General features: G+C 39.3%; 1 long non-coding RNA gene across 2 annotated transcripts; it reads right to left on the minus strand.

Moving 5' to 3' along the window:
* Window positions 1-284: 284 nt before the first annotated feature.
* LOC106039461 (uncharacterized) lies at window positions 285-13,666 on the minus strand. Of its 2 annotated transcripts, none has more exons than XR_001209269.3 (5): window positions 13,582-13,666; window positions 12,258-12,335; window positions 5,145-5,343; window positions 4,031-4,180; window positions 285-808 (listed from the first exon to the last, which is right to left on the minus strand). It is a non-coding gene; the product is annotated as an uncharacterized lncRNA (long non-coding RNA). The 2 variants fall into 2 exon arrangements; XR_001209266.3 differs by lacking the exon at window positions 285-808 and adding an exon at window positions 3,545-3,762.
* Between the last annotated feature and the right edge of the window lie 1,647 nt (window positions 13,667-15,313).

Raw genomic sequence — 15,313 nt, forward strand, 5'->3', positions numbered from 1 at the left:
ACTAAAGTTCTAGATGTGACACTTCTCATGGTCAGTATGTTTCTGCAAACATACGGCATTTGTTCTACTATTAAATCAACTGTTGCGTTTTGATGAGGATAAATGCAAGAAAATCAGAGTATTGCAATGATTGTATTGAGAGACAGATGATGAAGACTGAAGAATTAGAAGAGATGCTACAAACATCTTGGAAGTCTTATAACCTTTCTACCCAGTTCATAGTATCAACTTAATGACACGGTAGCATTTCTGCTACATAATATATCTTTCAGTATTTTGTCAGCTATGTGAAAATTTATGTGACCAAGTGTGTATTTAGTGTATTCACTGTGAGGTCTGAAACCTAGGAAAAAAGATTGCCCCTATGGTTAAACAAATTTTGTACAAGATGAAAAAAAACAAGCATTTTCTTCAGCTCATCATCTACTGAATGGTATAAGTAATACATTCAAAGTTAATAGTCAGAGAGATCTGCATTGTGTGCACAAGACCCAGATAAACACATGCATGCTGCTTTTAGCTGGTGTCAGAGAACCACTGATTGTATCAGGTGAAGAGCTCCTTCCTTTAGACAACATTTCTTGATCCTTCAAAAGAGATATGTGGATTCCTTAACTTACAAACTGCAAACCAGGAAGGAGATCAACTGGATCTCAAGAAATCTTAACAAAACCTTCTTTCCAAATCAGTCTTGAGCAGGATAGGACTTCCCACATTTTTTCTCAAGGGCAATGGATTTAGGAAGTGAACCAGCTTCAATTTTCAACTTACAGAAGCAAACCGTTGACTTTCAAGTGTACCTCACTCACTGAAATAAATGAGAAAAATAATAGGTAGAAATAAAAAAGTAAACCACACACACAACAACAAAAAACACACCTATCTTCTACTAGAAACTTTTTCTTTGCTTCTCTTGTTGCTATAGAGGTTAAACATCTCACACTTTCTGCACCATATTTGACCTATGAATAAATGAATAAAGTTTATTTTTATTAGCAAATTCCTTAACTTTTGAAACAGTCTTACAATCACTCATACACCTGGGAAAATGGAGGAAATTATGATAGAGTCTTTACATATGGTATTGAGGCTATGATACATTTGCTGTAAGATGACAAATTACTACTTTCAGATTTTGCATACTAGTAACTGTTGCTTACTTAATATCTGCAAGTATTCTAATAGTGACAAACAATTCTGCTAAATTCCTGACAATATAACATTGCAATTAACCACTGTATAACTGGCAAATGCAGCAAGCAGAGATACGAGCATAAGTTTTCCAATCAAAACTGTACCTGAAAATATTTATTCTTTTGATCAACAAAACTAATCTAGAAAGCAGTGAAGTTAGCCCTGGGTTCACTCTGGTACTGATACACAGTCATTTTATGAATACTATATTTGGTCTATTTACTGATGCTGTGGCTAGTTTCGTGAAGCACACACTATGTTCATACTGTTTAATCCTAATGGGGTCGCTGAAAGTGCAAGCAGCAATACGTGCAACGGCTCCTCAAATCAGAGCATCTTGGTACACACTTGAAAGACAAAAGAAAGAACTGTTAACATAATATATCTTGCATCCAGTGTTGTTTCCAGCCAGCTGTCATTCCTGCAACTTGTTTCCAGTTTCCTCATTTTGCTGTACTAGCAGCAGCTAAGGGATGAAAGGGATCCCTATGTTATTTAAAAGTCTTCTCAAAGGAAGTAGGAGAGATAAGGGAACAGAATAGGACCTGTGTTAAACTTCAAGGGGTCTCCAGGTACCTGGTAAGACACCGACAGCAGTTCACACAGACAGTTTGACCAACACTGTAAACCACATGGAAAAGAAATGATAGAAAATCACCAAGTGGAAAACTATGGAGAAAAGCAGGCATAAAGACCATTCCCTGTTTTGAAGTGCATCTGCTTCTTTATGGTTTGGTTCTAAATAAAAGTCTTGCTTTAAGAAGGTGATTTAATATTTAGTTATTATGAATATTGTTTCCAGGGGGAATAAGCTAGAGACAACAAAGCTGACTTAGTGCTGCTGAGGCAGCTGTGATGAATCACAGGAGACTGGTGGGAACAGTGTGATTCAGCTGGGAGGTGATGAATGCCTGTGGTTATTTATTCTGGAGGGTACCAGGGTGAGCTGGAAGTGCAGTTATCCCTGTAACTGCAACAAATCCTCTGACTAATCAAGTTTGTATTTTAAGTCAAGTGATGTTGAGAAGCCAATGGATTTTGTACCCCTCTCCCTTTTCTGTACTCTTGTTTAAAAAATAAATTGACAAGTGTAAATATATTTAGCATTTAAGTAGCAAAACACAAACAAGGCATCTAATAACTAAAACAATTCAATCAGTACACAACAGGTAAAGTACCCAGCCATCTGAAACATTATCTTTCTAATGTTAATATAAAAAAATTTGAAAACAGGTAAACTAACACTTAAATATATTTCCATACCAAATATCAGCTATTTAAACTCTCCTGTCTTCTGTTTTGGCAACATTTCTGGTAACCTATTACTTTCCTACCTCAAAAGTATGAAGCTGAGTTTGAGAAGCTCTGGCTGCTGACGTTGTTTAGTTACTATGTTCAAAAATAATTCAAGTCTAATGCCTACTATAACAGAGAAAGCAAGTCAACTTTTCAAAGGCTCATATAAACACCACACGAAGTAGAACAAAACAGGAGGGAATTGTGATTAACAGAGTTCACGTAAATAAATAGAAAAAAACTTGCTTATTTCATGGAAGGGAAGAGAACTCTATCAGAACTCCTTGCTTCAGCATCACACAGAAGCTTAGAGAAATCCAGATAAAATCACAATACTTCTTCACATCTAGCTATAGCTGAAAGTATTGCCCCTTAAGCATCTATTTAATGTCTTGAAGCCTTGCTTAGATTGTGCTCCTGAAGACAGGATTAAGTAAATGCGGTGGTGGAGAGCAGTGGTCACAACCAACATTTTTTAGACTACCTTGTATCACTGAGCTGTTACAAATGGCAGAACATAGCTGTCACTGTTAATAACATGTTAATTCATGCACTACAGGAGCGTTCTCACATGCACAGCTCATTCGCACAGTCACTCAAAGCCATGCAGGCATCCCCAGCCAGGGTCATGGCATAGAGGTTTGGACATCAGGACACCACCAGAGCCAAAGCAATGTCTGACTTCATCTTCTTCATTACTTGCTTTCCCTTATGCTGCCCTTAGCACCTCTGCAAAGAATCTAAAGGAGGGTGATGTTTTGAGATACTGCATGCATTTTAAATTTATTCAAACTTAAAACATACAAAACAATCTTTATTTAAAATCAAAATATTTCCTAAAACATACCAAATCAATGTTGTTTGCTTCATTCCCATTGAGAAGCAAGCAGAAAAAAACAGGGAAAAAATACTGCTTGTTTCTGAGAGGCAGAAGAATTCCAGTCTTCTGTGTCTGCGTCACTGTTTACCCCAGGCTTAGCAGGGTAAGAGCATAATCTCATTCAATCCTCCACATAGCTGTTTGGAGATTTGTGATTTTTTTTTTTTTTTTAAAAAAAAAGAGGATAATGCAGGGAGATAAGTTACATGTGTCCAATGCCATATAGCAAGTTGTTGCTGATTAGTGATCTTCTGTAATGGTAATGCAGCACAGTCTTTGGGGGATTGCAATTGATCTCTTCTGAAGATATACTGTGTGCCCCTTCATTGACCCAGCCTCTGAGACTGCAGAGTGCACTAGCAGTGAAGAATGAAAGAACAACTTCGAAGGCACTTTAAAAACAATGGTAAGAATTCAGGTTATATTAAGAAAATTTTCAGTTAGCTCTATTTTGTTTACTCACATTTAGAAGCATTGCAATTTTGTATCAGTGCTACTTTAGTTAATGATTAGTAGCAAGAACAATTTAAAATAAACACATCTGGGTCATTTACACCCTGAGAATCACAGCAACCACGCGTTTTGACACTGCTTGTTCAGTTGCATTGGTAATATGGATTCTTTCCAAGAAGTCATAGAAATGTGTAAAACAAGACTGACCTGTGACACTCCTCAGAGAAGTTTGTTTGAACTGATCTTAAGAGTTTTAGCAATGGGAATTCTGCACATTTCCTAGGCATTCCTTTTCACTGCTTGCTTAGGCAAAGAGATTTCTACATCACAAATGGTGATTACAGTTGCCATAGATGCCTAGGGATTAAGAAGGTACAGATTGTCACTTGCTTATGCCTAACAGAGGACATCAACACCACAGATGAACTCAATGTGGAGGGAAGAGGCATTTTCTTAGTACTGCAGTAAACAAGTACAGAGAACTCCCTTTTTGGTCCTGTGGCTCTGATAGATTCCCTTAGCTCAAATCAAATCCAGTGATACCAAATGCTTTAAACAGGTAAATGCTTTTCTTTAAGAATAGATCATGTTCCTAATCCAAGAGCCTCAGCCAAAAAAAAAAAAAAACAAAACACCACACATCACAAGGAATCATCCCTAGATTTCACCTGTAATATACACATGTATGGGTATCAGGTGCTAGTTTACAGGCCCATAGAGTCTTCCAAAAGTAACTACTGTCATACTGGTGGTAAGCCACTGTTGCTTCAAGCTTCACCTTCACAGCTTCAGCACAGCAGTTGGATGTCAATAAAATGTTCAGAAGACGAAAAACAGTGGTAATATAACACAGAATTTATTAATATAAGTTAAAGAAGCAGGGCCTACTGTTTACAAACTTTTCTATAATCTCTTGAGAAGCTCCTTGTACCTATTTAAAATATTATCTGACAGCTTAATTTTGTATAGTCAGGTCCCAATTCAACCAGCATTACCCCATTTTACTAAGCACTTAAATGTTTTCTTGATTGAGGATGGACTCCTGAAATGTTAAGAATCAAGAAATTAAAAAAAAAAAAAGATTTGGGTCCAAGAGGCTGAAGAGCTTTCAGGGCCCTGACTATTAATTTATTGTACTTATTTTTGATTAAAATCCTTCATAATAAGCTAAGCTGTATATTCTTGCCGTAGTTGACTAGCTCAGGCATATGGAAATTCACTAAAGATAGTTTTTGCTAAATCTTTCTTTAACCTCATAACTGCAGTTCCTGAGAAAGTATATTTTGTGAGTGATTTTGACACAGAAGGAGTTATTACATACATTGTTCTGTTGTAACTCCAAATATCTGCTCCTCCATAGGTGCCACTCATGTAAATAGCATTATGTGTTCTGTTGCAAATGAAGACAGTCAAAAACAGGCACAGATCTATATGCAGAGATGTAGTTTGCCAACTCACACTCAAGCGCAGTTCCCGCACTGAAGGGTTTTATGTTGATGACTGCTGTGCAGCCAACCCACCTGTCAAGATACAGAGAGAAGTTACTTAAAATAAAGAATGCCTGGTGTAAATCAAATATCTATGAAAGGAGGCCTTAATCTCCTGCCTCCAGCTCCACAAGGCACTGTGACAGTTGATTTCAGACTTATTTACTGAGTTCCTTTCACCTTTTTTTCCCTTCATTAATTTGCTGAGGAAAGCTAGAAGGGTGGATAGGAGACTGTTGTCCAAAGAACAGATGTTATTTCAAGTACTGCTACTTCTGATAGCCTTCCCCTTTACCTTCCTAGTTAAATGAAACATTCCCTCACACATATGCACACATACTATGCACAAAGAGCTGTCTGTAGAAGAGAGCAGTTGTGTCACTCTTTGTATTATTTAGCACTAGGATGGGTTTAACATTTTACCAGCTGCATTTTAGACCAACTGATTGGTCTTAACCTCTCTGGCCCTTCCTGATCTTTGGAGATTTCACTGTGGGTACAGATGCAAAGACCGCATGAGGAAAAACTCTTTAATCAGGTAGCTTGTTTGCTTGGCTGTAGCTGTTTGGGGCAGGTCAGGAAGATTTTGACAGAAACTAGGTGTGTGAACATATAAGGGCACATTTCTATCCATTTCAGGGATCTGGCTATTAGCCAGACATTTCTTTTTTTTTTTGGCATTGTCCATGGGTTTTATACTTAGTTGTCTTCCCTCTGTCCCCATCTTAGATTAAGAAGTGTTCAAAGTCCAAAGGGAAAGAGTGGTTGGAAACAAAACAGCCATGTGGGGGACTGTGAAGAATAATATTACTGTGAAGCTGCGATAATAAAAAAAGACCCATGATGATCATTACCCAGCAGCTAAGAAAGCATTGGGAAAAGGGAAACATCATTCAGCTGCAAACAGCAGCTGAACATCCACTCAGGTGGCTGGAAAGTCAGCAGGGTTTGGGGAGGAATCAGGCATGCCTTTGCTATTAGAAAGCTTCACGTCCTCAGCACTGACAGGAGTAACACATCTGAAGGTGCAGAAAGTCTGTTTAGTTCCCTTTTCTGATGCTGACCGTAGGCTCAGTACAGAGAACATTTAGCTGTTACCCCCACGTACTTCCTGACTGATACAGGATGCTGTCTCCCTCAGCAATAAAGGAAATGATAGCCTCCCATATACATTCAAGTAATATTAATAAAGTAAGAAGTACGTAATAATAACCAGAGCCATATGAAATGTGTACTTCATGAACAAAAATTAAACTAGAGAAATGGATAAGCAGGAAAGGTCAAGGCTCATAAACTGAACATAATCTCCTGTGCTTTATGCCTCCCTCCCCACAAGCAAATTAAATTTTAATGATTTTTGGAAGCTCTTGCTACTAAATACTGTTTCCAACTTCCGTACAAATGACAGCATAACCCTAAGGCCAGTGAGAGCAGCCAAAGCCCACATGCTTTACCATGAAAGGTGTTAGACTTTTCCCCTAATGAGCACAACATACAACACAACAATCCTGACAGGGTGGCGTGAGCAAGTGGAATTGAAAGCTTTGGACAGAGCTGGGGAGATCCCAGATCTCCACGTTTCCAATGACTCCAGTGAGGACAATACAGTGAAAACCATTGCTGGAGAAGACTACAAGGGTGCTGAGCTCTCTTTGCAAAAAAATAAATCAGTGCCCACACCAACTGTAAGACATGGAGAAATAAGGCTTCAGTATTCATCAAAGGTAATTTATGAATATATGGTAGCAACTGCAAGTCATTGCTTTGAAACACATGTATATCATTTTATTTTATTTTTCAACTTTATCTAGTCAAGTATTGACATGCATATGTCATGTTCTGAACACTGTCCAGCACCCTTAAGTTATGATGACAGAAGCTTAAGACCTAAAAGTTCTAAGAGTTGTTCTGTTTCAGGCAAAGATTTACAGCCTTCATACAGCCATCAAGCAATTGCAGGTATCAAGTTAGAAAGTGATGTACGCCAACAACAGCATGAAATTAATGTGGGCCCTAGCAAGGCAAGACTTAACAGGCTGATGTAGTGAGACTAGAGTAAAGAAAAGGAACTTCACCTGCAATACAGTACATGATGAGGAATTGTATGACCTCAAGCCAGCTGCTTGTCCTACTACACTTCAGTCAAACCATAGATGACTCCTTACACTTAGCAAATATCTCACCTGTGTTCATCCTAACTGCTATGTGTAAGACAATCAAAATTTAGAGCAGATTTTGAAATGGTTGTTCATTGAGTAACTGAATAATGGTGTACAAACTACTTTTTTGATTCATATGTTTGTACAAAGTTTGATTGTTTCCACACAGAATTGACACGAAAATACAAATTAAGAGTAGTTCGTGGTAGTAATTTCTAACTAACTTCAGACAAAATGAAACCTTAAGAGCATGAGTTAGTGTTCTTAAATGCATTCTACGCTGATTCAGATATACTATGAGTTTACTTAGGAAAGGGACAGTGGTTTTCTTTTTAATGCATTCTGAACATACAAAATACATTCGTATTAGAATATAAAGTGTCCAACTACAATCAAAACATTACTTTCCTCTTAAATTTATTTCTGTTTTCCACCTGCAGATCACCATTCATTTAAAAAAAATCCATGATGGGCAATGGTTTTACAGATGAAAAAACTTGAATCAGATCCCCCCAGTTCAGAGTATTTTCAGCCAGAACTTGTTCACAGCTCTTCCTACTCTGATTGTCAGACACACAGGGAATTAATGTTCGGTTTTGTAATTTGTGGTGTTTAGAAGTATGGGAAATGTGGCTGGCAAAAAACAAGAGAGGAAGTGAAGATATATAAATACAAAAAGCAAGCCTTTTCTGATGTGAGACTACGGTGATGACAATTGCAGAACAAGCCTCTCTTTTACAAAAATCGGATCATCTTGAGGTCATTATCACACTTGCAAGAACCCCAAGCATTGCTGACTTTGCACAGCTTTTGTGCTTGCCCATCTGTCAATGCTTCTTCATACGCCAGTGGAATGAAGGCAATAGAAACCGGCAGTGTAATTAACAGGGCCGCTATCTCAGGAGGTGCCCCCTTTTGTAGAGTGCAGCTCTAATGTATTCTTTAGAGGCACACAGTACATCCAGGAACACTCCCATGCTTCCAGAAATTGTGGTTCACTGCTTCAGCCCACGCTGTATACTTACTGAGTTAAAGACACCTTTTTATGCCCCCCACCCCACCCAACCCGAGAAATTTTTTTTTTTGAAGGACCAATTATCATTCAGCTCTCCAGCCTAAACACAGACTAATGGCACATTCTAATAAACCCACAAAATAAATAAGGGTTTCCATTGTAAACTACAGAAACCATGTGCCAGAAGCTTCTGTACCTGCTGTTTCCAACTACTTATGGAGGCAATGGAAATACTACACTTCTTTGCACATGCTCCTATCTGTTAGTTCCTCTTGAAAACATTTACCTGCACAAGTTGTAGGGGAGCCCGGAAACTGCACACATGCAAAGCATTCCTGCTTTTCAGAGAACTTGATCTTATCAGAGTTCAGGAGGCTGCAGCTACTCCCTATGCTCACTTCTTCCAGTGAGATGGAAAATAATCCAAATTCATTTCAGCAGGCTAGTTTACAGTTTTGCATCCTGAGCAGAATCCTCCAGCTTCTTGACCTGTGCTTGGCCACAACCATTTAATTATAGCTGTAAAAGCCCTTGCTACAGCTACAGTTGTAACAGTAATTATAGCTGCAACATCCCCCTCTGATGCCTTGCTCCTCTCTCATCACACCTACCATAGAAATTTCTTATGGTTTGAGACAAGGCTACTCAAAGTACTAATTATGATGTTTTCTGCTGGCTTACTTGAAATAGTCCAAGTGGTGCCAAGAGAATACGTGTCATCTAATGAGCAAGCAGTCTGCAAGATGAGACAAAATATTTTGAGTGCTGTGCAGAAGAGAAACTATCCAAATTCAATCCCCATTTTTTCAGAATTTTTGACTTGCTCTTGATCTACATAGCTCATATTCAATGAGATCATTAGATTCTGATAAATAAATTTCTCTGCATTAATTTCTTGTCTTGCAACTCTGTCACTTGCAGCTTTTGCTACTGTTCTGAGGTGGAGCTACAGACTGACTTTCTTTTGGACTGCACAATGCTTTGTTATGCAAAGATAAATGTATATCTATGTGAATTTGAACTCTGGATTTTGCAGAGCATTTCTGAGCTATCTTCCCACTCTATCAGTGCATTGCAAGCCTCAGTATCATAGAGCTAAAGGTAGGCACCAAATTCAGATTTTATCCTGAGGACAAGATGCTGGTTTTCTTGAGGAGGAATGGTCCTGCATCTTTCATTGTTGCTTGTGGTTTTGCAGAGAAATACTTTATAACACACACCAAGATATATTCAGATTAGACGTATTAGGGGGATAATTGCTTTTGATTCATTACTTTACCATAATTTATATTTCAGATTAAGGAAGGAAATTTATTTGTATCGTAGCATATTTTACTTACATAAAGCTGCAAATAACTGACTGGAGATAGAGACCTGAAGAGCCTCTCCAGACTAAAATCCATGGAAGGATGAAATACACATCAGTGCTGTGAAGGTATGATTGACCCTTTGACTTTCCTGTGGACAAGTAGCATGCCCACTCCAGATTAAGCAGGATAAAGCAAGGGGAAAAACAAAAACAACAACAAAAAAAGGCCTACACTAGGGTAATGCAGATATAACACAGGAAAGATTATAAACCTGTACCAGGTAGATCATTGCAAAACACCAGTGAGCATTGTTCAAGATTCTGAAGAAAAAATCCCACAGGAACTATTTCTACTTCACTTTATAAAAATGACATGCTGTACTCCCTACTCTACATAAAATTAGAAGTCCTATATAGAATATAGAAAATTATGCTGTAAAAATAATCGTTATCTTAATAGTAAACTGAGTTCAGTCTTACATGTCTAACTGACTCACATGTCTAACTGATTCCATTAATACTCCACTTTTGTTTTTAAGAAAGCTAGTATCTTTTTTTTTTATTTCTATTGCATGAAGGCAGCACAGTTATGTTTCAATCCTTCATTTAGCAGTACTCATCACATAGGGTAACAGGAGCCACTGCATACATGAAATTATTCACAGGCCAGCTATTAATTTCACCAGAATTTCACAGTACTGACATGTCCTTTTCTCTTAATTTAACATTTACATTAAATGTCTACCTTCAGACAGCTAAATTTCATGTCCATATATTATCAAGAGATAGACTCAAACTTCAGTCTCCTAAACTACTCCCAGAAGATGACTTTGTATTGGAGTTTCATTTTCTGAAGTACTTGTATAAGTTTCATATATGAGGATTTGCAGCATCAGTGTTAGAAAATATTTCAAATAAAATGTATGAGATTATCTTTTAGGATTATTTACAGGTACCAAATTTGATATTAAATCTAGACTGAGACTTATGATTTATTCAATTTTACAGTCATCTAGCACCAATGTAACTAAAACATTTGAGTCCTGAAGAACTGTAGAATATAGACTTGTCCTTTAAAATTTTCATCTTTACACAACTCACCTAAGTATTTATTATAGGTCACTGCAGCTTGCTAGCCACATAAATAAACTAAAGATAAAGTTTGTTAGCTCTTATGCAAATTGTACTGATTACATCTACCCTGACAGAAGTCTCAACTAATTCTTTTCTGTACTGTATGGTCCAGCCAGGTTCTTACCATGCATGATTATTTCAAAATTTTGGTACATTTGTTGTTTTTTGTTTTGACAGGGTGGAGAGGGAGGTTGTCTTCAAACAGTTTTTACTTACAGAATGGGCAGTTACAAGCTAATAGCACTGGCTGTATTTTAAGATCATGAAGGGATCATAAAATACTAAAATACCTGGAGATATTTACCTCAGTAGGATTTGAAAGAGAAGAGGTTAGGAATTGGACTCAGTTTAATGTAGAGATGGATAACTCTTCCAGTTGAGGCTAGGGAAAGCAAAGCAATTCAATGCTCATCCATATGGAGAATCATGCTGACAGTTTTGCAAACAGCCACAGTGAAAGCAGAAATAAGGCGTGCTCCCACGTTGCCTTTGGCATGGTCCCCTGACTGCCCCGTCTCTGCGTTTTCCCTATTAAATTATACTTGTCTGGGCTGTTTCTATTATAGATCTCTATAGTGCTTCCAATTTTCACAGGGTAAGATTACTTATCCAGGGCCTTTCTTTCTTGCACAGATGTCTAGACCTATATACGCCTGTCGTATATCTATTAGGCCCTTCTTGTGAAGGCCTAATCTATCTGCCACTGGCAATCTGCAGAACAGCCGTGAAAGGCAGGAGCCATCCTGCTAAATGTGACCAACACCAGCTATCTGGTGCCAGGGGTGACATTTAATTTCTGGCTAAATGAACAGGTCAATGACTTTATTTTTACTTGTATGAAAATTCACTCTTTTGTAGATTTTGCAGCATGTGTCTGATCTAGCATGAGCTGGCATGTGGCCAGCTGGAAAAAAGGATGGGTGTTACTTACAGCACTGATAGCTGCCCTGTACCTTTAAAAACTGACCATATGTACCATTAAAGGAATACCATAAATGTCAGTCAAGGCCTAATTAGTGTCTATAAAGGTACTTCCTGGCAATAATTGATTTCTTAATCCAGATTCCAATCTGCTCTGCTGATATTCTTTAATGACTTTCTGAAGTCAGTGATAACAAATTGGATAAGAAAAGATGTTTTCGTCAATCTGGAGGATTCACAGGAGACACAAAGACTGAGTTAACATGACGCTGTTGCCAAGAGTGACTGAGCAAACAGTGTTTGCAATTACAATTCACTCCCCTAACTCAGTTTCCAGCAAAGCAGCAGCACTTTAACTTTAATTATGGCTGCCCCAGAGTAAAGGTGTGGAAAAATTGCTTTCCATTACCTATTCGTTCTTTCATCTTCCATGCTCCGCAGCAATCTTGATCATGTAATTAAACTCCAAAGGCTATTTGCTGACAACCTGTGGTCAAAACATAACAGAAGATGATAAGGATGCTCCAGTTGAGTTCCCTCCTTCCCGCAGGGCTGGTTCCTGCCAAATTGCTTCCTTTGCAGAAATCACCGTATGCCATAACCAGATCATTTGGAAGTGGGGTGTTGTATAGGTAGCTAGCAAGGCATAGCTCCTACAGTTGCTTAGAGATATATTGCATTAACAGCCCATGTTTTCCCTATGCCTTCCACTCAGACAGAAGAAAGAGTAAATTCAGCCATTGCAATGGCTGGCAAACATTCGTGCCTGATCCTGATCTTCAGCAGAAAACTGAAATTGAGCCTTAAGAGTGAAGGTCCCAGTAGATTCTAACTTCAGTGAAAGTAGTGTATAAGATGGAGAAAGAGCTCTGTACAAGAAGGGAAATCCCACTGGAAAAAAAAAAAGTTACTAAGATTTGGGCATCTAAGTCACAAAAAAAAAAACATTCATAGAATCATTACACATTGCTTTCTGGCTTATATCTACATGCTGTAATACAGACGTATAAACTGATTTTTCTTCTATCATCAAATAACGAAATAAATAAATAAGACTTCTGATGGACTTTCTATGGTGAGGAAAACTTGCTAATTTAAACCGCAAGTAAATTGAGACAAGAAGAGCAGTCCTTCTGTTTGAACAGCCTTCTACCCTCTACTTCTCCATCTTGTTAATAAGCCTTGGAAACGATAACACAAACCGTCCAAATGATGAACAAGCATGGAACAGGACCCAGGATGAATGGGAGGACCCCTGGTCCCCAGTTCACCACAGACAAATATGACTCTAGACTGCTTCCAAACCAAAGTCCACCACAGCCTTTATCATCCATAAAACTCCACAATTCTATACTATAACTACTTTCATCACCCCTTCTCCCAAAAGGGGATGTTAAAGTGCAAAAAAAAAAACACAGGGAAAAAGTACTTGGAGGATGGTGGTACCCATACTAACAGCACTGGAGTGCAACACCTCCTAGCAGGAGGCGTGCTCAAGCCATGCTCCTGCTGTCTGCTCTTCACCATAGCCAGCACAGTGCAGGACATGGGGAGGCAGCAGAGGGTTGAGGGTATGCTCAAGCACCCTGAGAGGTATCTGCCTTCCTCTGCTAACCAAGGTTTGGGACAGCAGTCTCCTGCTTTTGCCACAGCAAGGGCTCACTCTGCTTCTGTTGTGCTCAAGACAAAAAGGACAAGCAAGTCCCATCACCCAGCCAAGCGTCAGCACTTACCACAAGTGAAGCTGAACATAAATGAGATGAAGTCTTCTGGCTGGTACAGATACAACTGCTGCTGCTTGAATTAGGTACAGTCTTGACTAAGAAAAGGAGATTTATAACCTCCTTCCCTTCTTTTATAAGTAACACCTGATGAAGTTGCAGGCAGGTGTGGGGTGTTGGGGGCCAGCTGCAGCACAGGTGGGAGAGCTTTGTGAGGCCTGGTCTGTGACAGGCAGAAAGCCAAGTCTGCAAGGTGGCAAAAAGATAAGTCTTGTGCAGAGACCCACAGGGTTTGTGCACGTGCACACCAGGAAAGCACTGAGAGCTGCTGGGGTAAATGCTGAGTGTGCAGGAAAGAAGTCCCCCAGGAACTAGGGGGGATATTTGCTCTCCAGCTTGTGGCTTGCTTGGCCTCACTCAGCAGCTCTGGATTCCTGCTCTTTGAGCATGGTTTCCTTGCTATAGTACTTGGTTCTTTTCCTTTGCCCTAGGTGTAGCTTTAAACTTGGGAAGTCCGTGATGCCTCTCAATGAGGTCATTTTAAAGAAAAGACTCATTCCAGGGTTCTGCTGATTCTGGGGATTGGTCCTATACAGTTGCCCTCAAACCAAAACTGGGTGATTGTAGCAGTGCTGCCCTAACTTCTCCCTGCAGGCAGTGGCTGTGGAGGAGCAGGTGGGCTGGATGTGCCAACCTCACTGTCCCTCTGTCCCCACTCTTAATGCGGGAGAGGAGTGAGCTGAGGTGAGGGTGCAGGATGGCCATTCCTGACCCACCCAGTCAAGAGGTCTCCTTCCCTCCCAGTGTTTCTCCTGGCTCTTCCTTCCACTCAGACAGGAATGGTGGGATGGTTAGGGCACAACCACATCCATCTCACTGACAGATGCGGAGATACTGAAACCAGCTCAGGCACTGCAAGCTTCAGTACTATGGCACTGAGGGCAGTCAGGCTCTGTTTCTCTGACTGCCTAAAATCCATGTCTATGTAATAAAGCTTTTCCTTCCATTCACGAATGCTGTCTTTTGTTCCCAGCAGCTAGGAATGTTTCACAATTCCCACTTCACTGCTTTGCCCATAGTTTTCTTTTGGCTTTACAAGTTAGTGAACCTAATGACAATTAAAGTGCTGGGAATCTCAGTATTTAATTTTCTGGGAAGCCACTTGGTTCTTAGCATATCCTAATCTTGAATTTCAGCTTTCATCCAGGCCTAGACCTTTTCTAAGTACACACAGACAAAAGTTCCAAATTATACTGTGGTCTGGTGATTCTGAGCAAAATGTGCCCTAGGGCTTAGCCTGAGAACATCAACTCATTTTCCTTAGCGACCCAAGACAGATAACTAGCAGCTAGGTTTCCAAAGGTGAAAGGCTGCTGTCACTAAGCCACCGCAGCAACTTAATTGAATGTTTTCTCCCAGCACTAGCAGCAAAGACTGCTTTTACTATTTGTTCTGTGCTGGGATTAGTATGGAGTATTTGGCTGGCTTAGCTCTGAACAAAAACTGTAAAAGAAAAAAAAATATTTGCAATTACTTATTGAGTGCCATTCTGACATATCCAAGGGTCATTCGCACAGCTTTCCAGTCACTCTAGGTCAAAACTCATTTCTGTTTTGGTAAATCACACCCAGGGTGGCTTTGTTGCATGTTATGACCTGTCCCAGATCCACAGACCATCAGGCATCTAAATTAAAGAATAAACTACATAGTGCATTTTATTTCTGTTTTCCTGTAGAGCTCTCTC

This window comes from Anser cygnoides, chromosome 1 (assembly GCF_040182565.1).
Source record: "Anser cygnoides isolate HZ-2024a breed goose chromosome 1, Taihu_goose_T2T_genome, whole genome shotgun sequence".
Classification (NCBI taxonomy): domain Eukaryota; kingdom Metazoa; phylum Chordata; class Aves; order Anseriformes; family Anatidae; genus Anser; species Anser cygnoides.